This window comes from Schistocerca gregaria, chromosome 10 (genome assembly GCF_023897955.1).
Source record: "Schistocerca gregaria isolate iqSchGreg1 chromosome 10, iqSchGreg1.2, whole genome shotgun sequence".
In the NCBI taxonomy this organism is placed as follows: domain Eukaryota; kingdom Metazoa; phylum Arthropoda; class Insecta; order Orthoptera; family Acrididae; genus Schistocerca; species Schistocerca gregaria.
This window is the reverse complement of record NC_064929.1, coordinates 205,659,916-205,687,337: the sequence shown is the minus strand read 5'-3', so window position 1 is coordinate 205,687,337 and position 27,422 is coordinate 205,659,916. Positions and strand designations below refer to the sequence as shown.

The 27,422-nt window shown below is 39.5% G+C and overlaps 1 long non-coding RNA gene across 1 annotated transcript; it reads left to right on the top strand.

The window, feature by feature from the left end:
- Window positions 1-1,137: 1,137 nt before the first annotated feature.
- Window positions 1,138-26,373, top strand: LOC126293371 (uncharacterized). Its single transcript, XR_007552284.1, has 4 exons — window positions 1,138-2,421; window positions 8,515-8,645; window positions 16,941-17,168; window positions 22,533-26,373. It is a non-coding gene; the product is annotated as an uncharacterized LOC126293371 (long non-coding RNA).
- The last annotated feature ends 1,049 nt before the right edge of the window (window positions 26,374-27,422 follow it).

Sequence of the window (27,422 nt, the reverse complement as noted above, 5' to 3'; positions counted from 1 at the left end):
ATGACTTTGGCGCGAATTGTGCCTTCCGCCACACACTGCTTGGTGGCCCGAGGAGTGTATATGTAGATGTAAGATAATTACTAGGCAGAACACCATTATGCAGCAATAAACAAACAGCACTGCCACAGATTTTATATCAGTTGCAGCAGTAAGATTTAGACACAGGCTCCACAAAGACTACTGCTGACAGAACGCCTTCCTTTGCAACAACATTTGAATGTACCGTCTATACTTACAGGCTTGACCTTACTTGTTGACACTGTCTCATGTGTCAGCGTGCTCCCAGCCTGGTGTGCACTACCTATAAAGCAGATGAACATTTGTACCTCAAAGCGGTACCCAACTCAGCGATCTGAAACTTCCTTGCAGATCAAAAATGTGTTCTGGACTGAGAGTTGATCTCGGGACCTTCGCCTTGGAAGGTATGAGAGGAGGCATTGGAGGATGTAAAACTGTGAGGATAGGTCATGAGTTGTGTTTGGGTAGCTCAGTCGGTAGAGCACCCACCCACAAGAGGTAAAGATCCTGAGTCAAAGTCTCGCTTTGGTACACAGTTTTAATGTTCCAGGAAATTTCAAATCAGCAGACATTCCATTGCAGAGGGAAAATTTTGTTCTGGAAACATCCCCCCAGGCTGTGGCTAAGCCAAGTCTCTACATTATTTTTTCCTCCAGGAGTTCTAGTCTTCCAAGTTTCATAGGAGAGCTTCTGTGAAGTTCGGAAGTTTGGAGATGGTAGTGGCGAAAGTAAATCTGTGAGGATGGGTTGCTGTTCTTGTAGTTTTTGAAGCTGCGAAAGTGTACCTGCCGACCACTGTTTTCACTTTTTTCGTAAGTAAAATAAAAAAAAATCACTGTAATCGAATGGAATGCACCACAATAACTGCGATAGAACGCTCGTGTTTCTAAATACTGTCACTAGGGAGCAGTGATGGTTGGGAAGTGCCTCAAGGGAGCACAACCAAGCTGAACTTTTTGTGGCGTGACAAAAGTTACGTCTCTTAAGTTGCGCCACTAAAAAGTGGGAGTTCATACATGCAAACTGCAGTATGCCAGTGGCTGTGGCGGCACTTTTGTTGCGTGTGGAACCCGACTTAAGCCTTAGGTATATAGTGCAGTACTAGTACAGACCGATTCCAGGGTTCGCTGTTTTTCAGAGTTCTCGTAGCAGATGCGCGCAGTTCTTCGTTGTAAGATTTCTGTTTCTGGTGTTGCTTTCTGTACTACTATGAAAAATAGTAAATCTTAGAATCTTGGGGATTGGTAAGAATGGAGTGGGATCTGTGTGGAAGAATTGATCCAGTAGCAGACTGTAATGAGTGTTATCGTTGGTACAAAGTTTAACTCTGAAGTTAGAGATACTCTCAGTGTCTTGCTCTCGGGTACAGCGTGAAATTAAGTTTAGAAATCGAGTATTTTTGCATTGAGTAGTAAAAGTATTTAGGTACATTTAAATGTTGTGTACGGTATTGTAAGTGAGGTACAAGCTTTACCCATATTTTTATTTTGTACGTGCGTCTGCGAAGTGTTGGTATACCGCCATAATGAGGGAGATCAATAAGTTCGGAAGAGCAACAGAAAGAAAAACATCCCGGTTCTAGTCGCACCTGGACTGCATGTCGCGATCATTTTAAAGACGATGAGTTGGATTGGCATTGATAGTCTCTGCTTCCTACATCGGCTAGACGCTTCTTCAGACACTGTACTCAATAGCAGAAATGCCGTCATTCTTTTGTCCAGCATACTATTTACCGGCGTTTTGTATAAAGTCATGAACGAACGCTTGTCAACTTGGATTGCCGCTGAAATAAACACACTTATCTGACCGCTGTTGAATCGGAATTCGTTGCTAAATTATCGGATGAAGATGAAAGGTCGGAAAATGGCAGCCCCTTTGGTACGGCCCACCACAAGTATTTTTCAGACAGCTCATAGCCTACGGTATTTTAGCAAACGTAAAGCTGAACGACGTATTGAGCACACAGTTTTGAACAGAGATTGTCGCATTACCGTCGTGTGTACATTTTGATCCTGACAGTAAAGCCGGCGAACAAGAATATCAGGAATTATGCAACTGGTGTATGTGCACGGCCAAAATAAGACACAAGCTACCTGTTAATCAACCTTGTATGTAAATGGGGGCCGTCGAAGTGGTCAATTTCGACCTCATAACTACAGTTGAAGGACGCTGTAGCACTTGTCATAACAATGAGTAGATAGACATTGTGGACACACAGAATATTTGTTTGTTTGAGAAATTGTTATTAGAAAACCTTTGGAGGGACTGCAACAAAGGCTTCAGAAGGATAAGAAAAGAACTGGTGTCTTCATCAGCACTAATCTACTGACACGCATTCAACACAATGAACTTTAAGATCAGTTCAGAGTTATTATTTTGGACAAATACACGGTTGTTAACAAGGTATGTATGACTAAACGCTTAGATATCGCACTATCTGATAAGATGTAATCAGGCATTGTAGTATATGTTAATTTTGTGTGTGTCCACCCTTCGATTGTTATGATGGCTTAACTCGACTTGGGTTACTTTCATTGCTGTGTCTGAATATCAGTGGAGGAGTAGTAGTCCATTCTGCCTCAGGAGAGAAAACCAGAGAAGACATAGGTGTTTGATGCTGGATAGGGAATGAAGGTAGTATTCTGACTCATTCCCATATATATCATTGGGTTGAGATTGGGACTCTGGGCAGGCCAGTCCATTTCAGAAATATGTTAATGTCCACAAGCCATTGCCTCATATAAACTGCTTCATGACAGGGTACAATTTTGTGCTGTTACATTCATTTTCTCTGAACTACTACTGCGTCCAACCATCCTGATTTAGGTTTTCCGTGATTTCCCTAAATCGCTCCAGGCAAATGCTGGGACAGTTCCTTTGAAACTCCAGACAACCGAACCCACCTTCGAGCTCTTCTTGTACTGTGCGCAGTGCACAGTGCTGTGAAATGTGTACATACCCTTGTTCATTTAGTGTTGTCTAATGCACACTAACGGTGACATATCCTAACCATGAAAAAACACCATCTCCTTCGTATTACACTGTTAGCATCAGACCTTATGGACACCATCGGATTGGTGAAGTAGTTAGAACACTGGACGCACATTTTGGAGGGTGACAGTTTAGACCCACAATCCAGATTTAGATTTTCCACGGTTTCCCTAAATTTCTCCAGGCAAATGGGAGGATGGTTCCTTTGAGAAGGCACAGCTAATTTTCTTCACCATCCTTGACCCAATCCAAGCTTGGGCTCCATCTCTAATGAACTTGCTGTCAATGAGACATTAAACCCAGTCATCCTTCCTTCTTCGTTACCATCGGATGGTCATCGGGTATGCCATAGTTAATCACTACAAATCGCTCAATTCTTGTCATCCTATGTCCAATGACATACATTGCCTCAAGTGTCGCGTATCATTGACTACAGGAATATGTAGTTTATGAGGAGCTGTGGAGCTAATGAGTGATGACTTCTGCTGATTTGACTTCATTTTTTACACCTATTCTCCACAATAATTGATGATCGATGCTTGTGTGTACATAAGGTCCTTCTGGTCTTGATTTAGCTGTGGTTATTCCGTTGGATTTCCATTTCAGTAGTTGGCTTAGGCAATTTTAGAAGTCCTGGTGGATTTGTCACTCAGATGACATCCAATACTAGTCAACATTTAAAGTAACTGATAGCTCCTGATCGACTTATTCTGCTGTTACCACTTCTCCACTGACAACACAGTACTCCCTACTTTCGCTTCTACTGGCGAGTCTGCATTTTGTGACATCTAGGGGACAGTTCCACTTTACATAGCACTGGGTGTCTGGATACTTTTGATCAGATAATGTATTTCCTGCCAGTTTTTTTAAGTGGGTCAAGAAGTATCTTTACGTAGTTGCTTTCTTATGAACACTGTTACATGGTTGCTTCCTAAGTGAATAATAAACAACTGTTTAGTCTAGCACTTGTTGCCTGTGGTGTCTTGAAATTTTGCTATTCCATTATATGTGTATTCTAGTTGAGATATTCTCTAATAATCAAATGTGTGAGTTAATTGTGTATTGTGTGTTGAAAAACTGTTCCATAACCTTAGGTCAGTTATAGGATGTAAGCAATTTAAAGATATGTGAATGAAAAATTTGTCATGACTCGGAATATTACTATAGTTTAGTGTTGAAATAAGACTTCTTTCTAATAAAAACAAAGGAATAAGAAATTGTTTTATATTTTTTAATTTTTTGATATTGACTAGTTGTTACTATGTTCAGCATATTTTGATGTTGTTCCAAATTGTGGTTCCATGTTAAATATTTGAGAGTTTATATTGCTTTAAAATTAGGTTCCTTTTGTTTAAGAAGCAGTGATGAGAGACCTCATAGCTAGAATATTATGATCACAGAATGCTTAAGTTACATAAATCAGATACTTGAAGCATCAGAAAGTAAAGCATATTCTTTTTGGTGATCAAGATGTCAGGGAAGTTACATTACATTTTTTAGCTTACTGTTTAAGCAACCCACCATACAAGCAACCATTTCACAGTACCTTTATTCCAATAAAACCTGAGTGCATGCGTGCACACATGCATGGGAGAGGGGGGCATGTAATGTTAACTAACAACTAACCCTTTTAAACAGATGTTATGTGTAGGGTTAGTGTAATTAACTATAAGTTGGATCCATCCATCGTGGGTTATGTTACGGTTTGGCATGTTGTCCACAAGCCATTGCTTCACACATTCCACTTTATGAAAGGCTTATACAATTATTTTCTCTGAACTCTTCTTGTACTGTATGTGGTGCAAAATGTTGTAAAATATGTTCATATCTGTACGCATTTAGTGTTTCTTAAGCATGATAAGGGCACCATCCCCTAACCATGAAAAACACAGTCACCGCCATACTTCACTGTTGGTATCAGACTCCAATTCTGTCATCATACTGACACAGAATACAGCATAGTTAATCACTGCAAATCGCTCATTTCCAGTCATCCATTGTCGAGTGGCATATGTTACCTCAAGTGTTGTTTGGCTTATGAGGAGTTGCTTTGCCATTGTACCCCATTCTTTTTAACTCGCTACACACAATTTTATAGTTCGACTGATGGTATCACTGTGGAGCTTATACAAGGGTGTACCCAAAAGAAAACGAACGTTTTTCATTGCACAGAGGTTTTGTAGTGCCATATTTTGTCACTGGGAGTGCGTAGAGTGAACATTCCTGTGCCAGTAAGTTGAGTGTCGCTTCTGAAGGAGGTCAAGACTAGTTTTGACAGAATTTATAGTGAAAACTGTTTAGTGTGATTGTTGCTTTTGCAGTGGCTGATTTTTGTGAACAGCGTGCAGTGGTGAACTTGTGCTTTTTGCTAGGAAAAAGTGCAACAGAAGCCCTTGAAATGAAAGGGTGGTTGCCAAGTTTGTGCCATGACTGATGAACAAAAACGAGGTCATGTGGAAGCATGCTCTGCTTTGAAACAAGAACCCTGAAATGCTCCAAACTTGTTTTCAAAAATTATTACAGGTGATGAACCTGGGTGATATGCTTATGATCCTGGTCAAAGTAATAGTCAAGCTAGTGGAAGACTTAGTTTGCCTCAACCCAAGAAAGTTTGTCAACTGAAATCAAACATTAAGACAATGCTGGTTTGTTTGTTTGTACGTGAGAGGAGTTGCCCACTCAGAGTTTGTTCTGCTAGATCAGACAGTTAACCAGGCTTTCTGCTTGGAAGTTATGAAAAGATTGTGCAACACTGTGCAGCGCAAGTAGGATGACTGATTTTCCATCATGACAAAGCCCCTGCTCGCACAGCTCTGTCTGTAAAGGATCCTGAACTTTGAACACTTTTACAAGAAACATATGAAGATATAGTTTATCGCCATATCTAAGAACACAATGAATTCAACACAAATGGTCTCCATTGACGTTCGAAAGAAACACATAATCAGCTTTGTATTTCTTTACTAACAGTGGAATAAGTTCACAACTAAGGCACATACTTCTGAAATTTTCCAGTAATTTTCGGGTTTGCAGCTGGACCTTGTCAGCATTCTGCCACGATATTTCGGCCCAGAGACGTCCGGCCATCCTCAGGTGAGTAGATGAAGTACTTCGTCTACTCATCTGAGAATGCTTCGTTTACTCACCTGAGGAAGGCCGGACGTCTCTGGGCTGAAATATCATGGCAGAATGTTGATGGGATCCAGTGACAAACCCGAAAATTACTGGAAGAATAAAGGCAAGTAGTTGAAACAACAGAAGGAAGGCTTCCACTGTCAGAGTAAGTTTTCTACTTGTAGACTATCAAATAGTTAAGTCCTTACTCTCCTTGGGCAGAGCACATTGGAACAGATGAACACTTAAGTTGCAGTCTGCACAAGTTCACAGTTTCTACAGTCTTGCAAAGTGAGTCTGACTGAATATCAACAGACTCACGAGAAAGTTCCAAGGCCCCTTGGCAGTGTGTGGTCAGTGGCGCTGGATGTGTTGTAACTGCTGTGATTGTCGCAAACACAGTCCTAAACACCCGCACAGCCATGACATTGGCAGATGCAGCAAAAGGTTAGTGGTATGAGCGGCCTCCCTTCCTGATTTACATGCTCTCTGTACTGTGGTCCGGTGTACGTAGAGACCCTCTGTAGGTTGCACTGCAAATGACAGTCAGAACGTCCTGTAGTTGTAGGGACTGAGCTGGCAGCTAACCTGATGGCTGAGTTTTGCCATTTGGCATGGGCACTTGACGGCTTTTGCAACACACCAGTCTGTATGGCAGTTCTTGCCATAAAATGATATGACCCCTGTTCCTCACCCACATCCTCACTTGCTGTCCTGTTTGGTTGATGAGACTGGGAAGTATTGTACCATCCACCATACTCCCCAGACTTAAGTCCTTGTGACGGATTTGATTCTGAAGATGAAGGAACCACTTTGTGGCATTCACTTCAGAACTGTTCCAGAGATTTGACAGGCAGTAGACTGCTCCATTCGCACCATCAACAGGACGGACTCTGCTAACGGTATACTACTCATTCCACATAACTGGCAACGGACTCTACATAATGCTGGTGATTACTTTGAAGGACAGTGACAGGTGAAAACATGTAACTCTTTTGTATCGGTTGTGACTAAATAGTTGCCACTATTAAATAAGTTCCAACCTTCATACTTACCACACTTTCTAAAGAGGTCATCCATTGCCCACCCAATCTCCACATCATCTTAACCCAACTGTATGGCATTCCCAATCCCAACCCCTTGCTACATGGATCTTATCCCTGTGTAAGACCCAAGTTCAAGACCTGCCCAATCCAGTCACCCAGCACTTCCTATTCCTGTCATCCATCTTATCCCAGCAAAGGCCGCGTCACCAGTGAAAGCAACCGTATTGTACACCAGTTCAGCTACAATCAGTGCACAGCTTTTTATAGTGGTATGAATAAACTAACTGTCACCAAGATGAACAGCCACTGGCAGTCTGTGGCTAAGAGCAAGGTAGACCAACCTGTGGCATGACATGCGGTTGAACATAACATGCTCAATTTCGATGGCCTTTTGAACCTACCCGTCCACCTTCAGCATTTCTGAACTGCTCCTGAAATTATCCCTGCTTCAACCTACTGTCCCATACCCTCGACCAACAGTTTCCGACCCCTCATCCTGTCACCTCCTCCCATTTTGCATTCCCTCACCTTGTTTGTGTGCCACCCTCTGCCAGTGTATCCCACCCATCCTGTCCCCTTCCCGCTCCTCTCCTTTTCTGCTCCCTGTACCTAGCAGTCTGTAGTCCATCCACACCCATCCAGACAGCATTCTTCCCTCCTGACACTGGTACCTTGCTATCCCTCCCCCCCCCCCCCCCCCCCTCCCTTTCCCCTGCCTCACTCCAGATTGCTATTCATGTGACAGTTGCATTCCAGTCATAGCTGCTGGTGTTAGCGGTCATGTATGTTTGAGGATAAGGTGTGCTTTCTGTGTGAATATGTGTGCATTTTCTTTGCTGAAGAAGGCATTGGCCAAAAGCTATAAGTTGTGAATGTCTTTTTGCTGTGCTTCTCTGCAGCTCAACTGGTCGTTTGTGCGGTGAGTAGCAATGTACCCTTTTCTTAATATTGTTGATATGCTAATCAGGAGTTTCCATTTGTGTTGGTTTTGGAGGGACCTCCCCATAAAAATTATGCCGTAACTTATTGTAAAATTAATTAGTTTGTAATATGCTATTTTCATAATACCCATGTCTTGTATGTGATTTATGTATAAAATGAAAAGCTGTAGCCAAGTGTGGATCCTTGTGGGATAGAAAGTGTAGAATTCTTGCTTCAGGTCTTGTTCTCTCTCCTGACATTTCTTCAGTTTCTGTATATTGGCTCCTGTTTTTCAGGAATGATAGAATTGTGTCTCCAGTCCTCCATTTTATACTGTATATATGTGACAAGTGTTGCTGCAGATGGATAAAAACTTCGTAATGTGTGTGAAAAATACGTGAATGCCATGTACTGGTTGTTGCAGGTGAGGCAGACGATCTTATCTGGGTGGGAGCAGAAGATTTGGTGCGCCCTGGAGGGTCTTCACTGACACTGACAGTGTCAGTGGTTGTGGCCAGGGGCTACAAAAATGCGGGCGAGACTTCTCTCGTAAAGGTAGGATGTCTGTTTGCTGTACTTTTCAGACAGTTGTGCAGGCTGCAGCAGAAATAACTCCAACATTTTCAGGGGGGAGGAATACAAAACTGACCCCCCCCCCCCCCCTCTCTCTCTCTCTCTCTCTCTCTCTCTCTCTCTCTCTCTCTCTCTCTCTCTCTCTCTCTCTCTCTCTCTCTCTCTCTCTCTCTGTGTGTGTGTGTGTGTGTGTGTGTGTGTGTGTGTGTGTGTGTGTGTGTGTGTGTGTGTGTGTGTGTAACACTCCAGGTCTCAGCATAGAAAAAATTTGTAAAAATTAGCTCAAAAATTTTAATTATACATCTTACTCTTCTCAAATAATAAAATGAGATTACTGAACCATCTTAAAATGTGTGGAGCGGGGAATGTAATATTATTTTGTATACTTAAGTTGAATATCTGCTGCTGATGATTGTTGATCATAATTATTTATCAATCTTCTACCTTGAGAAAGTCATAGATTTTTCTTTTTGGTCTGTTTTTAATAAGTGTGTCTGATGACACAGGTCATACTTTGTTTCATGATGCATTTAGTGAATCAGACATCCCTTTGCACCTGTATGTGACTTAGGTCACATTATCTGACATCAAAGTCACTGAGTCTACGAAGTGTTAAAAGTGAAATTGTTTGTTTATTAAAGTGTCAGTTATTATGGTGGTTAATCGTAAACAGTTGATGTTCCTGAGACATATATGTTCAACATGTCACCTGCACCTGAGTTATAGGCAGGATTAACCTCATATTACTCATTGATAAGGTGTTATTCTGGTATTGGAGAGTCTTGGCAATACTGATGTGAGTTTAGGAGGAGGAATAGCAATGGACTGAGAGGCACGTATTGGAATTTGTATCAGGGAGATGCATTAGGGTAATCAGTGCAGGTGTGGTAGCGCAGTGCTAGTGCAGTGTAGTGATTAGTGCATCTGCCTAGTAAGCAGAAGACCTGGGTTCATATCCTGTCACTGGTACAAATTTTAATTCATTGCTTCAGCCCACATCATACATATATAAGGTGTCTGTAAATTGCACTGTCATTTAAAAAAAAAATGTAATGTGAAATTGTTAGAGACAGAGCGTTGTAGTTTGTTGTAAAATGTTTAGCAGCTCTCAGCGGTGGTTCTTCCGTGTTTTTTTTTTTTTTTTTTTTTTTTTTTCCCCTCAGAAAAATTTCATTGTCCTCCCCCCCGCACTCATCGCCTGTAAAACATTTAAGGTGATATTAAGAGTTCCCCCATGTACAGATTAGTATTTCATCATCAAAAGTTCTGATGGCATCATGGGTTGGTGCATTTGACTCAATACCTCACCTACACTTATTGTCAAAAGTATAATAATATGGGGTGTCAAGTGAAATTTGTGTCTGGATTGACGACTTGAAGGTAGGGAGGACACAGAATGTTCTCTACAATGGAGAGTCATTGTTGGATCTAGAAGTAACTTCGGGTGTGCCCCAGAGAAATGTGTTGGGACCCTTGCTGTTCATATTGTACATTAATGACCTTGCAGATAATATTAATAGTAATATCAGGCTTTTTGCAGGTGATGCAGTTATCTAATGGAGTACTATCTGAAGGAAGTAAAGAAGGTGAATAAATATTCACTCAGATCTTGATAAAACTTCAACAAGATGCAGAGATTGACAGCTTGCTCTAAATGTTCAGAAATGTAAGCTTTTGCACTTCACAAAATGGGAAAAAAACATAGTATCCTATGACTATAATGTCAATGAGTTGTTTGAATTGGGCCACTCGTACAAAATCCTGATGTAACGCTTTGTAGGAATATGAAATGGAATGGTCACATAGGTTCAGTTGTGGATAAAGCAGGTGGTAGGCTTTGGTTTACTGGTTGAATACTGGGGAAGTGCAATAAGACTACAAAGGAGATTACTTTCAAGTGATGATTTCTAGAATATTGCTCAAGTGTGTGGGATCCATACCAAATAAGACTAACAGGGGACATTGAATGTATACAGAGAATGGCAGCACAAATGGTCACAGGTTTGTTGAATATGTGGGAGAGTGTTACAGACATACTGAAGGACTCTTGAAAGCAGGCTTAAACTATCCCAAAAAAGTCTATTAACAAAGTTTCAAAAACTGGCTTCAAATGATTACTCTAGGAATATACTACAACCCCATATGTATCACTCACATGGGGATTGTGTATGCCCAGACGCATCCAAACTATCATTCTTCTCGTGTTCCATACATGAATGGAGCATGAAGAATCCCTAATAACTGGTACAATGGGACACACTCTTTGCCATGCACCCCACAGTGGTTTGCAGAGTACAGGGGTAAAAAGAAGAAAAACAAATTTAATAAGGGTAGCAGTGTTATTGACTACTGTTGTGTACATGAGATCCTTGATATAACCCAAAAAAAAATAAGTCTAATGACTTGATATTAGGAGAGTGTGGAGGGCTTGGGGCCATCACGACTCATCTACCTCTCAAGAAGAGCATCATTCAGCACGTTCAGACTCCAAAGGGGGGAGGGAGGGAGGGGTGCGCCATCGTGCTGTGGAAGGCTGCTGGAGCTCTTTGATCTGTGGTGGCAGGAACTGTTAGAGCATACCCAGGTAAACATTTCATGTTATGGTTTTCTCTGCGAACATAAATGCTCGGATGACTGTATAGTGCATTAGGCAATGTCCAGTATTAAGCTTTGGGCTATCGAGGATGTGTTTCGGTGTGTTGCGAGTCATTCCATATCACCTCACCGTGGTTTCCCTGCTTGACCACCTCAGATTTTGTTGAAATTTTATATGAACATACGCACATGTCCTGAATGAACATGGGTAAAGTTAAACGTTCGTCAAAGCAATACTGGCCAAGATTAGTCACTTGTTTGACTACCAGTGCGGCTTTGTGCAGAGCGAGTATGAATTTCTGGTGCCTTTGAGCTGTTATATTTTGGGCAATATTTTGTTAAAACAAATGAAATTTAGACATGTTGTACATTTTATGCATTCTCTCAAGCACAACAATGAAAAAAAAATCAGCGCCGGAAAAAACTTCAAATTCTGGATTCTTACATCTCAGGGCCTAAAAGTATGAAGAACATGACACTTGGCATATAGTAACCTAACAGCAAAAGGTTCTCAAATTTAAAGTTTCATTTACGTACCACTTTCCAATACTGAATAAATTAACTGCAAATTTGAAGATGTTGGGAAAAGGCCAAAAGTATGGTACTGTCAACTTTGTTGCAAAAAAACTATATTATAAAACTCCAAACTTGGCTCGTTGGGAAGACCATGGTTTGAATAATAAAATAAGAGTATATTTGACAGAGTATATTTGATTATCCAACACTGGCTAACAGGGCTACATAATCTGAATGAAAATTGTGCTTGAAAATTGCAGCATGAAGAAAATGTTGAATGCCTGCTGAATATGAAACTTAATAAGCATAGCTCAGTAGTGCACGGATGTGGGATACAAAAATTCATTCATCTACTATTTTCCAATAATCTACTAATTTGTCAAAGTCATGTTGATTTTTGTGAAAATAGTGTATATTCAACACCTTTTTTACAAATACTGATTTCTATTAAAGCTCTAAAATCAGTCTCATTCTAAACTACAGGTTTAACCCCCCTCCCAGAAAAACGGGTGTAATTTCCAATATATGTAAGAATGCTTCATAAATTGAAGTAAGTAGCTGCAAAAATAGTACTGTAAACAAAGTTTTAACTTCGACTTCTTATAAATCATTGATTAAATAGGCGATAAATGTGAAACTTGTACACAATAACATGGCAACATAAGGTTTTCCAGGATAAAATATCACTCAAGCAGTGCTTTCCAAATTTCTACAAAATGAGTTCAAACTCAATTTTCATAACAATTGCAAGACTAGATCACATTCAGTTCGATCTTAGAAAATTTGTTTTCCACAATTGATTTCAAACTACTCACAGTTGGAAAGTGCACATTTTCAAGAATCCAGAAAATCATGTTCGATTTTCCAGTGTGCACTAACAGTACCTGAAAATGATAAACAAATACGAGGGAGTGTACCATCATGACTGTTGACTACATTGAAGCAACCAGTTGTCCATGTTCTGTGCATGTGGTTTTTATTTTTAGATTTACAAGTAATATCTCACTATATTGTGTTGGTCTATGTTCACTTTGTCACTATCTATTCAAGGATAAGAACCGGCAACCTCATCACCGTAGGTGTCACACAATACATGCCAGGTTCCCAAGCCGGTAACTGGTTTCTTAATTTATGTTCCAAAGACTATGTTGATAATTATTGGTTTGTTGTTCAAAATGCTGCTCAGAGGTTTCATTGGGAAGATTTTCAAGCTTCATTAAATCTTTTATAGGTCATGTCAACGAAGACATGTTCAATCTGTTGTTGTGTTATGCAAGCAGCAATGAGGGCCTGCACGTGCCCACAAAAGATAATGTCGCGCCTCTGGTGGAACTGTGATGGTGTGGTGCACCACAGATTGCTTCCCCACTGTGTAACACTAGTGTGTAACAATCACTAGTGACGTTTATTGTCTATAATACTTCTCCACTATAATGCCTACCCACATTCTGCTAAGCTGACAAAAACACTATACAGGAGTTGGGTAGGGAAGTTATTCTGCACCCCCTTATTCACCTGATTTTGTGCTCTCAGATTTTCACCTTTTCCACACTCTATTGAAAAATCTTCAAAGAACTTGCACCCTGAACATTGCTCAATGAATTCTTCACTTCAAAACCATGTGATTTTTGCACTTGCAGAATCAAGAAGTTATCCCAGCATTCGCAGGCTGTTGTGAATAGTGAAGGAGAATATATTAGTGATGGCCAAAGTCTTTTTGAGTTCCCAATCATGATTTTATTCGCAATAACAATAAACAAGGCTCAAGGTCAGTAAGAGGAGTAAGATGTTGGGGGGAGGGGGGAATGTATCTGCGGAAGTGGGAGGAACTGAGATACAGAGACAGGGGGGGAGGGGCAGGAGGAGGAGGAGGAGGAGGAGGAGGAGGAGGAGATGGACAGACAGAAAGGGGGGGGGGGAGAAATTTATGATGTATATCCAATTCCAAAACATATTTAGCAATTGCAAAGCATTGCTGGGTTTGCTAATACAGTACATTATCTTAACAATCTTACTACTAGCTGTTAGCAGTATGTGTCATTACTTGAATAGGTATAAGAATGTTCTCACTTTACAGTTTATGTACCACAAGAGAAAAAATGTTCTTACACTAACAAGAAGACAAATATTCAAATATTTACAAAATATCCTCATCAGTAGCAAATAGAGCAACTGGAAGGTCACAGACACACAATACTTTACGCCATTAAAAATTAATCTACTCTGTAATAGGACCTATTGAGAAGGTGCCTTGTAAGAGTAACTTTAAAGTGCATAATTTTTTGTATTGCTTTAAATTGGTCAGGTTATTTCTTGTGAAGCTTAATCCCTGCTTAACATGACTGGTTTTTCTTCATTTTTGTGTGTGCATACTCTCTTCCCAGTAGCAGATTTTTGTCTGGTATTCTGTGGATGAACATCCTGGTCTCTATGAACAAGCTGGACTTGGTTCGAAATGATGTTATCTTCAAGACATAATTAAGGCAGTGCAAGGAGGGTTTTTTAATTTTTTTTTAAGCAACTTGTATGAGTTTCTTTGCAGGTGTATTTGTGTATTTACAATGGTCCTAGTAATGCTTTATAACACTAAAAAGCATTTTTTACTTGCAAGAGTGTGTCCTCAAATATAATTACATATCTCTCTCTGTGTAAGATCTAGCAATCATTATTTGACAGTCTTAGATCACAAATATTTTGTGAAGTGTAGACACTAAAAATATAAGGTATCTAGATTGATCATTGTAATAAAATGGAGAAGTGCTAATGTACAGAAAATTCATTAGCTAGCAGGCAAAGACAAGTCCCTCCTTTAGAGCTAGAATTCTCTATCTCTGCATCTACATACGTACTCTGCAAGCCACCGTATGGTGCGCCGTGGAGGGTACCCTGTACCGCTACAAGTCATTTACTTTCCTGTTCCACTTGCAGACAGAGTGAGGGAGAAACAACTGTCTACATGCATCCATACGAGTTCTGATCTCTGTGATCTTAGCTTCATGGTTGTTACATGCATGGCGACAGGAGAATCATTCTGCAGTCAGTCTCAAATGCCAATTCTTTAAATTTTCTCAAAAGTGTTCCTCAAAAAGAACGACACTTTCCGTCCAGTGATTCCCATTTGAGTTTCCGAAGCAACTTCGTAACACTTGCAAGTTGTTTGATCCCAGCAGTCACAAATCTAACAGCCCACTTCTGAATTGCTTCGATGTCTTCCTTTAATCTCACTCTGCGTGAATTCCAAACACTTGAACAGTATTCAAGACTGGGTCACTCTATTACAGATGAATCACACTTTCCTTAAAAATCACCCAATAAACAGAAATTAACCATTCACCTTCTCTACCACAATCTCCACATGCTGTAGAGTGGAAATTTATGTCACATACTAATGTGTCTAGTCCCTATTGTCGAGTTCAAAATAGAAGGCTCTAAATCATTACAGTTGACAATTACAGTGATTTCTGTTGGATATTTTGGTAACCGACAACTCACTTATTGGTCATGGTAGGTGCTTCCCACTTGATCTAGGAGCGTAATATTTGGCAAGAGATGAGGATTAGCAGCAATATTTACGACAAAACTCGAATAGGGTTTTTTGTAGTTAAATCTTATGAAAAAGTTCCTTCTTTGTCATTTGTATATCATCTATCATACTGTTCGACTATTACATATCACGTCGTCTTCAACAACTGGGTGGCGCTATCAAGTGGAAATTTGTCACGTACGAAGGTGTCTAGCCCCTTCATTCTGTACAAACTAGAAGCTCCTAAGTCATTGCAATCGACAATTACAACAATTTCTATTAGATATTTTGGTAATCAATAACTCACTTATAGTTCATTGTGGGCACTTCACACTTGACCTAGAAGTGTACCATTTGGCAAGAGACGCCAATTAGCAGCAATGTTTACGACAAAATGCCAAAAAGTGTTGATTTGTAGTTAAATATTATGAAAAATTACTTCTTTGTCATTTGTATATTGACTATCATAATGTTCGACCATTACATATCACGATTTCTCTGAGGGTTGGCCATGGTTGTTCCATTTTATGTTGTTTTGCAATGTTATGCCCAGATATTTGAACAGCAGCACTGTGTCAAGTAGGATACAACAAATGCAATATCCTAACATTACTGGTTTGTTTTTCCTACTTACCCACGTTAACTTTCATTTTTCTACCTTTAGAACCGGTTGGCGTTCATCAAACCAACTAGGAATTTTGTCGCACTATCCTACAGTCACTCATCAGCAACATCTTTCCATAAACCACAGTATTGTCTAGCTAACAACTGCAAATTGCTGCCTTCCTGTCGACCAGATCATTTAAGCATATAGTTAATAATAGTGGTCCTGTTACACTGCCCTCAGACACTGCTAACGATATCGTTATCTCTGATGAAAACTCTCTATCGAGCACAACATTCCGACTTCTATTAATTAAGAATTCTTTGAACCACTCCTCTAGGAACCTATTCCGTATGTTCGTGCTTTCATTAACTGTCTGCAGTGGGGCATCGTGTCAGTGCTTTTCGGAAATATGGAATCTACCTACTGCCCTTTGTCCATAATTTGCAGTATATCATGTGAGAATAGGGCAAGTTTCATATCAGCGATGCCTTCTAAAACTGTGGTGGTGTGTTGACATCAGTGTTTAAGAAATTTATTGCATTTGAACTCAGAATATGTTCTAGAATCATACAGCAAACTTATGTCATTGATATTGCTCTTTAATTTTACTGGTCCATTCTTTTACTCTTCTTAAATACAGCTGTCACGTGCACTATTTTCAGTCTTGTGGGTCTTGCTACTGGTTGAGCGATTCACAATAAATGTAAGAAAAGTGAGGGGCCAGTGCTATAAAGTATTCTCTGTAAAACTGAGTTGGGATTCTCTTTGACCCTGACAACTTATTTGTTTTAAACTCTTTCAGTTATTTCTCTATGCCAGGGACCCTTACTACTACGTCTCTCTCTCTCTCTCTCTCTCTCTCTCTCTCTCTCTCTCTCTCTCTCTCTCTCTCTCGTTTCTCGTGCTGCTACCTGACTGAGGTAGTCCACTTTTCTTTGTCAGTTCCTGTATTTGACTTTTCTTGTTTGTTATAAATAATGTTAGTGTTGAGTTTTGTGGATTTGTTACAAAGTATGTGTTGAATATCATGTTGCAGGTGCTGGACATTGGTACATTACATTTCTTTGGATATGCCAAAGCAGCTGCTATAGCTATTTCACACTAAGCTGGAGGATTCAATGTTGGCAGATATCTTCTATGTTCGATACGTCAACTGTCGTGACTCAGAGGGCAGACTGTCACTTTGGACAAGATACTTAAGTCTCTTAATCTCAGTCCAGAGCTGCTCAAAAATGTCACAGTAATGAAGAATGAGATTCACTTGGTAAGAACTGTTTTTTTCCTCCTAAGGTTAAGTTGTATGAATTCTTGCTTAGCTGTTTATCTAAGGTATCAGTAATTTTTGTTATTTCGTGACATTAGGATCAAAGTAGATTGAATGAGAACAGTATTCACAGCAACGAAACATTGTCATATAATATTCAGAGCTCATACTGAATTCTCTTGTAATATTAAGGTGGTGCGTAAGTTCGTAATGTTTTTGTTTCATGTGGTGGAATTGTGGTTGCTGTGGGTTTATTTATCAATTGTAATTTTTTATTTGTAGTTCATTGTCTCTATTTGAGTTTGTGTGTTGTTATTTCATCGTTTGGAGATAGCAAGTGGAGATGTGGATGCTAGAAAATGGAATGCCAAGCAGAGATGTAGGAACATTACATACTAGTCTGAGTTCAGTAGAGGGTGCCAGCAGCGGAGGCAGCCAGAAACGTATGCCCCGTGTATGGGGTATTGCCATTGAACAGGGCACAGCAGGAAAATGGCTTTCTCGTTTTAAGGAGGAATGTTTTGATGTTAGTGACTCTCCACATCCAGTAAGACTTTAAGATTTGATGAATATCGTTTAAACACATTAACCCACAATGATTCACATCAGTGTACTCGGGAACTGGCAAATGTGATGAACTGTGGTCATTCCACCATTGTGCAACATGCAACGGGTAAGGTTCAAAAATTGGGTGAGTGGGTACTGCATGCTCTAAGCCAAAATCACAAAAATCTGTGGGTGGCCATATGTGCATCTGTGCTTGTTGTCATCAGTTGCCTCTTGAATGGCACTGACCATTCCTTTCCTCTATTGTCACTGATGAGGAGAAATGATTTATTTATGATAACATAAGAAAAAGAAAAGAATGGTTGAGCCCAAACAAAGCAGCAACTCCCTGTACAAAGACCCGCATGCTTCCACAAATGATAATGTTATGAATCTGGTAGACCGACGATGGTACGGTGTACTACAAATTCCTTTCCCAAGGTGTAATGATTACTGCTGACATTCATTGTCGACAGCTGAAATGTCACTGATGCAATCCAAGAACTACAACCAGGAAGACCACATGAAGTGATACTACTTCGCAGTAATGCCTGCCCAAATTCTGCTAGACCGACAAAAACACTATAAAGTAATTGGGTTGGAAATCGTTCTGCAGCTACCTTATTCACCCAATTATGTGCCCTGAGATTTTGATCTTTTCTGCTACCTGTTGAACAATTTTCAAGGAACTTCCTGGATGAAAATGCGCTGCAAATGTGGCTCAGTGAATTTTTCACCTCAAACTCACGATTTCTATAGATGCGGATTTTAAAAGTGACCCCACCATTGGAAGACTGTTGTAAATATTGAAGGAGAATATATTATTCATGACTTAAGTCTCTGTTATGTATATCTGTTGTTCTTATTTATGGATTCTTCCGTAGCTTCTTGATGGAACAATTCCATATTGAGGATTGAATAACACTTAAAAGGTTTTTTGTTCTACTGATTTTTATTTGTATGAACTAGTTTTCGGCTGTTACGCCATCTTCAGATAACTACTGGCTATTGTTTACAAGGAGCTTGTGTTCTTACGAACCAAACATTCAGGAATAAAATACAACACACTTACATACAATCTTTAGTTGTGGTGTTGTCTTTGGAATTGTCAAACGGGTCTTTTGACATTTTGTTCTGTAAAACTGTTCTTTAACATAAAAATCACATTTTATGGTTTGTCAGTACCATTTATGACAATTAGAATTATTTAGAATACACTTCATTACAAATTTACAATTTTTTGGTATTTGTTGTGAACAGTTGTAAATGTTTGCAACTTGCAACCTGTACTGAAAAATATCATCAGTTGAGTAATTTACGGCCTTTATGACAAATCTGGTACCCCTTGCATCGCTACACTGTCTTCCATATCCAGGACGTCAACTGTTGTGGCTTGGAAGACAGGCTGGCAGTGTGGTCAAGACACTCAAATCTGTTGGTCTCAGTCCTGAGTTGCTCCAAAACGTTGTAGTAGTGACAAATAAGATTGACTTCGTCAGAAGCTCTTTTGTTTGTTGCTGTGGTTAAGCTGTATGAATCCTTATCAAACTCTTGGTTAAGACACCATTAATTTGCATTATTTCATGGCACAGGGTCAAAGTAGATTGAACCACAACAGCATTCAGAATAACACAACACTGACATATAGTAATAAGAGATCATACTAAATACTCTAGCAGTATGTTGTGCATTACATAAAATTTTAAACTTGAGCTGAAAGGAGACTCTGTCTCATATGTGGGGTTCCAACAGCTGATGTTGCATCCACATATCTGTTGCCATAAGTTTACATCCAACCATGCTTTCTTATCTTCTTGTACAGTGAAACTCTGCTTTTACACTTTTCACTGAACTTTAAAAAGCAGTGTAAAATGTGGGAAATAATGTTTTAAGTGGTGAAAGTTACAAATATGATACTCCCTTAGCATTTTCATAGTTTGTGTGATATAGGTACATATTGGGCATCAAAACACTCATCAGGGACCTGTTTATTATCCAGTTCTCTCTTTAGCCGCTGATGTAAGTGGAATGGGTAACTGTCTGGGAAGTAGAAACATTTGACTTATAATCACAATCGATGTTTTTTGAAAGTCTGCAACTTTGTCATTCATTACTTAAGAATGAAACACTCTACCATTTATGTAGTTTTTCATGCTTAGCTTGACACTTTTTGAGAATTTATTCTCAATGTCAAGTGCAAATATTTATGTAAGTATTTTGTGTGAGGTTTGCATATTTGGTGTTTTGTGTCTCTTGCACTTTAGTTTTTTTTTTAAAGGTTATAAGGTATTGTTCCTCCTCCATTATGCAGAAAACCACTTACACATGTAAACAATCATTTACTTTGTATGTGTGTGAAACCTCACAAAAAATACTTCCAGAAGTATTTGCCCTTGACAATGAGAACAAATCCACGAAATGTGTTTTACTAACCATGAAAAAATTGGTAACAGGTGCAGTGTTTCATTGTTTAAACAAGAAACATTTGAGCAGCACAAAAAGGTATGAGCTAGTGCTACACGTGGCCAGACAATGAAAATATGAAATACGCTGCTGCCTGCTAGGCAACAAATGTTAGTCCGAGATATAATTCCGATCACGAAGTTGTGAATGTGCATTAGAGACAGTTTGTAAACTGTTGTGATCGGTCATTACTCAAACGAACCTATTAGTTATTAATTATTCCATGGCCGTCGGTATTAGAGGCCGGAGTCGTCAAGCTGACAACGTCTTAGCCTGTGACGTCACTAGGCCGTCTAGCGTGACCACCTAGGCCGAGACTGAAGTTTAGATTCCATCGAATGCAGACGACGCGTCAGATATAAATACGCAGTCACTTTATTTTTTTGTAGATTTGGTCCCTATAAATAACACAGTTACCTAGAAAAGCTAATTTCTCGCAGTATTACGCCGACTTTGTCGGAATTGCGCATTTTATTTTGTTTCCTTGCAACGATGAACTGTTCAGTAACTCACACGTGCTTCGTAGCAGTACAGCGTTTCTTACCCGAGATTTGGAGGTACAATTTCAGCAAACAATTTTGTGAGGTGCCTAATAACATTATTTGCAGACTAGCAATTATTTCAGTCTGTTATTTGAAATGTATTATCATGTTCCTTCCAATATAAATGACAAACTAATATAAAAGTTTCTGATAGCTGCAACATACCTTTGACACCTTTATACATGAGGGTGGCATAATAATAATTTTTAACGAACATTTTTTGTGTATTGTTCATTAGTATGTTAGATTTTTTTTTTTTAATCACAGTTCATACACAATCTACACATCTTTCTGAGTCAGAATGAACTGGGGACCTTGCTGTAGGATTTGCACTAGAAGCATGACTGATATTTATCAGTGCATTAAAGTTTATTTCATAGTGGCCACCTCCTCCGTGCCAGTACTAATTAGAGCATTTAAGGACTGAGGTTATAAGTAAGAAAGAAGTTTCATAATTTTGTGTCAAAAGTTATGTAATGTTTTTAATATTCTATTGACTCCCTCCTTCTTGTAACATATTAAATGATCATTCTGGAGTTTGGTATAATTATTTAACAATATGTTACACATAATGGAAACCAGCTTTTTGTAGATATCAGTAAGTGGCCTTCCACAGGAGACATGAATCTGTTAGGGAATCTGAACACTGAGATGTAACCTTCTCCATTGCTGAATTTGTAGTTGCTGTTACAACCAGGAACACATTTTTCTTGCATCTGCAAATAGAATGATGCATTAATTGCTAACATCTTAAATCAAAATACTGTTATGTAAGAATAGCAAATAAGAATTTGAGTGGATTGGTTTTTTCTACTGCTTGGACATCACAAAACACAAGTCTACAAATAGAATCAAATGTGTACAAATATTCATAATATTAACACAAAATCACTTAAGAGATGATTCCGATACTAAATTTATGTATTCAGAACTTTATTTTCAAATTATATCTACAATATAGTAGAACTTTTGTTGCAATTGTGTAGACGAAAGTCGATCACGCATCACTCTTGCACATATACATGTAAAAACGCTACAAACTTCTCAGAATTGTATACTTACATTGTGTTATATCTTCGACTGTAGTCACAACTACTTACTATAATTTTTGCAAGTCCAGTATAGCATAATTACACTGTAGTGTCGCATAAAACAGAGACCGTGAAAGTACGTAAACAACTGCTTCCGTTCGCTACCTTATAGCCACAGCCATGCGGTAGGCCTTAACGTAATGTTGCCACATTTCAGTCCTCCGGCCTCTAATACAGGCGGCCGTAGTTATTCCCATCAGCTACGACGTCAAGGAAAGATTGGTGGCAACAGGAGATAAACCATGAATTTTCTGGCATTTACCAGTTCAGATCTGCTGAGTAGAGCACTCTGGTGTCAAGAAACTTCATTGTTTAACATTTGAAAACATTACTTGAAGGCCAGTGTCATTTTAGCCAATTAAATTGGTTTTCTCTACATGAACATTGTTTCATAAATTGTAAATTGGGGGAAAATTGTACATATCTTCACGCAAAATAGGGAGCAAATTAACATTGCAAACATAGGACATTTGACGGGAGAGATTTAAAAAAAATTTAAACGGTGGGAAAAACATTAAATCCAGGAATGTAAAAGTGGGGTTACACTGTATTTCTCCTTTTCTCTTGGTTTCCTTTACCACGTGTAACCAGGCAACCTTCAGTCCTCCTCTTATCCTTCTTCCCAGAGGATGGTACATCAAAACCTCCTTTGGTCATCTGTCATTTGCGTTATACGTCTCACTTGTATATGATTAGTACCTGGATCTGTCTTCTGTCACCAGTTACCCACAGAAATGGCCAGTGAGTGTGGGAGTGTCTGTCTGCCAGTCTCAGCCACACACACAGCTGGGTTGGATGCTCTCTGAAAGAAGATCGAGGGGCAGTTATGCATGCAGTGGCTAGGACGTCGATGGCCGTCAGTGTGTCCTCCGAAGGGTAGGAAGGTGGCTGTCGTCGGTGTGAACACCGTCCTGCAGTAGGAGCGGTAAGTCTACGTCGAGGTCGTCATCTCCAAAGAGCAGCTCGACCAGTTCGAGGGGAGGTTCCTATGCGGTAGGCCGTACTGCTTTGAGTGACCAGTATGTGAGAAACCACTGTACTGGAGGTACTGAAATGTAGCACCTGACATTTGTTGTTGTGCCTCCCATATATTATGTAAAATGGACTATGATACAGATTGTTTTTCCTGACATTGTTACCATCACCTGCAGTGACACATGGAAGGAAATTGGTTGTTACTATTAATAAGTTAATGTTGTTGCAGATATTATCCATTTTGAAATTCTATATTTATATTAGGTGTCAAAATGAAGATCTGAATTGTTTCTGTAATGACAGTAATATTTATCTAACATGACTTGCTTTGTATTGCGATATGTTTATAACAAGCTTCACTCTTATAATAATGAGTTAGACAATAAGCCCAGAGCATATTGTTTTCATGATTGGTAACTGGAGTTGTGAAACTAACATAGGCTACCAGCAGCACGCATAGTCTGTGTGGCAGTTTTCCTAGCTTTGGTCAGTTAAGGTTGTACCCACATTATCTGTACATCAGGTGTGTTACATACCTATCAGGTGTTACCTCATAACTGTCACTTCCTTACATATGCGAACAGTGTCTGGCTGCCCCATAAACTGGAAGTGGTTTTCCATCTAGAAATTGACTGAGGATATGTTAATGGATAGGTAACACGCGGAAAATATTTTTTCTACGTGGTTATCCTCCTGTCTGCTACATAATAATAAAAAGTATTGACAAAAGAAAACTGACATCAATGTTGAATTCAGATTTTATCTAAAAATTGTTGATTTGTAACATAAAATAGAGGGATGTTGGAGTAAAACTGAAGAAAACCATACAGATTTATCATATAGCACTACAAATTTATCATATAGCATTAGAAAACACAATTTCCTCAACCAATAGATACAAAGGCTGACATTGTCAGTGTTTAATTCAGATGTTATTTGAAAATTTTAGATATGTAACAAAAAGCAGAGGGATACTGTAGTAAAACTAAAGAAAAAACAATACAGATTTACCATATAGTCCTAGGAAACACAATTTCCATAACAAAAAGTGTATCAGACTATGTTCCAGTACTTCATTGAACTTAAATGTGACATGTTTCCATTAGTTTCAGAAATGACTATCACATTTATCCATAATAACAGAAAACACTTGCATTTGAGCATGATGAAGAGCATTTTGTTGAGTACAACATAACAATATATACGTAATTTTTCTGTTTCTGCATGTGAACTGTACTTTCATCAAAAGTAATTGCTGTGGTTACATAAAAGCGCAGAAGTTACGCGACCTGCTACAGTAAAATCCTGCTTCTACACTTTTCAAGGGACTTGAAAAAATGACATGAATTGCAGGAAAATGTAAAATGTGGGAAATTACTTTTTAAGTTTTACTGGTTATGTATAGGGCTCCTTTTCCACTTTCGTAGTTTTATATGATATATGTAGATAATAGGCAACATACGTAGATAATAGGCAACAAAATACTCTTCCGGGAATGTTTATTATTTACTAAAGGTTATCTGAATTTAGTGCTGTGTTTAGCAGGTGACATTACATTCACAGACACTTTAGCACAACAGATCGCATTAAAAATAACACAAACCAAGCAGTTGCCTTGTTGATTTATGTCTTTGCAAAGCTAAAGTGATGCAATTGGCATTTTAGTTTCTATACTTGATGCCTACGAAAAGTGCAGGTCAAGTGTATACTGCATTAAAGCTCTCTCTAAACTGCATTATTCTTAGTGTAACTTTCCTCTGAAAGTGACATCAGCAGATGTATACAGTACCAGCCAATTATCTAGCTGTTTGTGATTTTTTTTTTTTTTTTTTTTTTTTTTTTTTTTTTTTTTTTTTTTTTTAAATATAGGTGTGTGAAATATTGTAAAGTGTGTTAAATGTGGCACTACACTACAGATCAATCTGTCGCTGTAGCCTTTATTTCACAATTACTGGCTTTGTCAGTTCATAGCCAAATTATCACTTTCAAAACAACATAGACATCAGGGTTACGATAGAGATTGGTCTGTATCCAGAATCAAGATTGCAGGGAAGGGAACCATACTAAATTTCAGCATTTCAAGCACACATTTATAAAGCATTGATAAGCCATTTTTATTTATTATACTGACCTTCAGTTTCAATGGTCTATAAATCATGAGGAAAAAAATGCAAAATTGTGAGTTCTTTTAATTTTTTTGATGAATGTTTTCAGTGAGGTTTTTGAGTTTGTAAAGACAATGTAAAACTTTGTCATCAACATCTGCAGCTGAAATATATTTTTTAATTCTTTCCACTGTTACATTAACAACTGCAAATGAGGAACCTCATTGTCCTCTTCACTATCATTGTCACTTTCAGCATTTTATTGTGTGTGAAAGTCTATCACATTATCAACAGAAACACTTTCCAGAGCGACAACATCATTATCAATGTGTATGAAATTATGAATGGGATGCTGCAGCTGCAGCTTTTCTCATGGTGAAACAAGCAGTTTTTCACCATTGTCACTAACACTCGGGTCTGGTGCGTTACATTCATTTCTGTTGTCGGCTTCAAGGAATCCCGTTTTTCGGAAGCAATTGGAGAGGGTGGCACGCAATATAATGTGAACCATCTAAAATTGACACTTTAAAGGAGGCTGGGTCTTTCCCAACCTCCATCAAAGTTAATGCCTTCTGCACAATCGTCTTCCTAGAGTGTGTTTTGAAGACATGGATAGTACCCATATCCTAAGGCTGTAATTTGCTTGTGCAGTTTGGTGGCAGAAACTGTAATTGCACATTACGTAGATTGATATTTCTGGGATGCGCAGGGTAACAAGAGAATATAAATGATTAATGGAAAATCTCATTTCACTCAGTACAGCTGATTGATACACACAACAGAACAGAAAATTTACATATCCTAGATTTTGGATCTTTGTTCCTTCGTAAGGGAGGAGAAGGGGGGGGGGGGGGGGGGGAAGAAGGGAAAGTGGATTCAGTTACAACCCAGGTTATGAAGCAACAGGGGAAAGGTAAACAGGGAGGGTAGCAAAGATGGAGGCATGGGTGTCAGAGGGAAGCCAAAAATATTCTACTGTAAGTACTGTGCCAGCTTCAAACCAAAGAGGATGCATTCAGAAGTAAAGAGGTATATAGTATAAAGATAAACACAACTATGTAGGATGAAAAGATGCGTGAATGGCTAAAGAGGAAAGGGAAAGAGGAGAAGACTGAAGAGTCAATGGGAGTGAGGTTGGTTAACATAGGTTCAGTCCAGGGGGATGGTGGGATGGAAGGATGTGTTGGAGTGCAAGTTCCCATCTCTGCAGTTCAGAGGGTCTGGTGTTGGGTGGGAGAAGCCAAATGGCACGGAGGGTGTAGCAGGTTCCTAGGTCCCAAGAATTATGCTGGAGGGCATGCTCTGTTACTGGGTATTGGACATCTCCTAGGCGGACAGTTTGTCTGTGCCCATTCATGCTCTCAGCCAGTTTAGTTGTGTGCTCAGCCTGTTTAGTTGTCGTCATCCCAATGTAAAAGGCTGTGCAGTGCAGGCATGTCAGATGGTAAATGAAGTGTTGTTTCACATGTGGCCCTGCCTTAAATTGTGTATGTTTTACCAGTAGTGGGGCTGGAGTAGGTGGTTGTGGGGGGGGATGCATGGGGCAGGTTTTGCAGCGGGTTCGGTTACAGGGGTAGGAACCGCTGGTTAGAGAAGGTGGTCTGGGAATATTGTAGGGTTTGACAAGGATGTTATGGAGGTTCTCAGTAATACACAAAATGTACGGTACTGGGCAATAGTCTCACAGCCGAAATGCTCCAATGTATGTTTGAAGAGGTTGCCATTAGATTGGGAACACTGCTGTGTGCGCTCCATCGTGGATCCACTTATGGCTGTCAGTGTTTGTGGTGTTATTGCAGCACATGCAGCAGTAATATGGGCTTTTGTGTCGCTCATTTTTGTTGCGTCCTGCTGATACACATCTTTCACGTGTCCCCAGAGAAAAAAGTCCATGGGGGCGAGGTCCTGCAACCGTGCTGGAAATCTGTGAATGAGACTGCCCCGTCAAATCCATCAGTGTGTGAATTGTCGGTTTAATGGCTGTTGTGCCACCATGGTTTTACGTGCTGGGCATCCATCGTGTTTGTACCACAATATTTGACACAAATGAAGGGGTAGGTCTTCCATCAGTCCAGGTAAGGTGCACCTCAGGAACTGCTCGTACTGTCACCTGTTAAGAGTCCGTCAATGAAATATGGGCCACTGACGTGGCGTCCTACAATACCGCACAATACATTGACACTCCACTGATGTTGATGTTCAACCTGGGGAATCCAGTGTGGGTTTTCTTGTAACCAGTACTGCATATTATGTAAGTTAACATTCCGATGGTTTGTAAGTGTGGCCTCATCGGTATACAGTACCTCACGCATACAGTCGTGGCCCTGCTGCAGAACCCACTGACAGTATTCCAGTTGACTGTGAATGTCGTTGCCATGGAAGCGTTGATGCAGTGCCACAAGATAAGGGCCGCATCTTTGCCTGTGCAGGATAACACGACGTTTGTTCGAGGGATTCTTACCTGTCTCTCTATTTCACGAATACTTGTATGAGGGTTTATTGCAGCAGCTGCCAGAATAGCTACCTCTACTG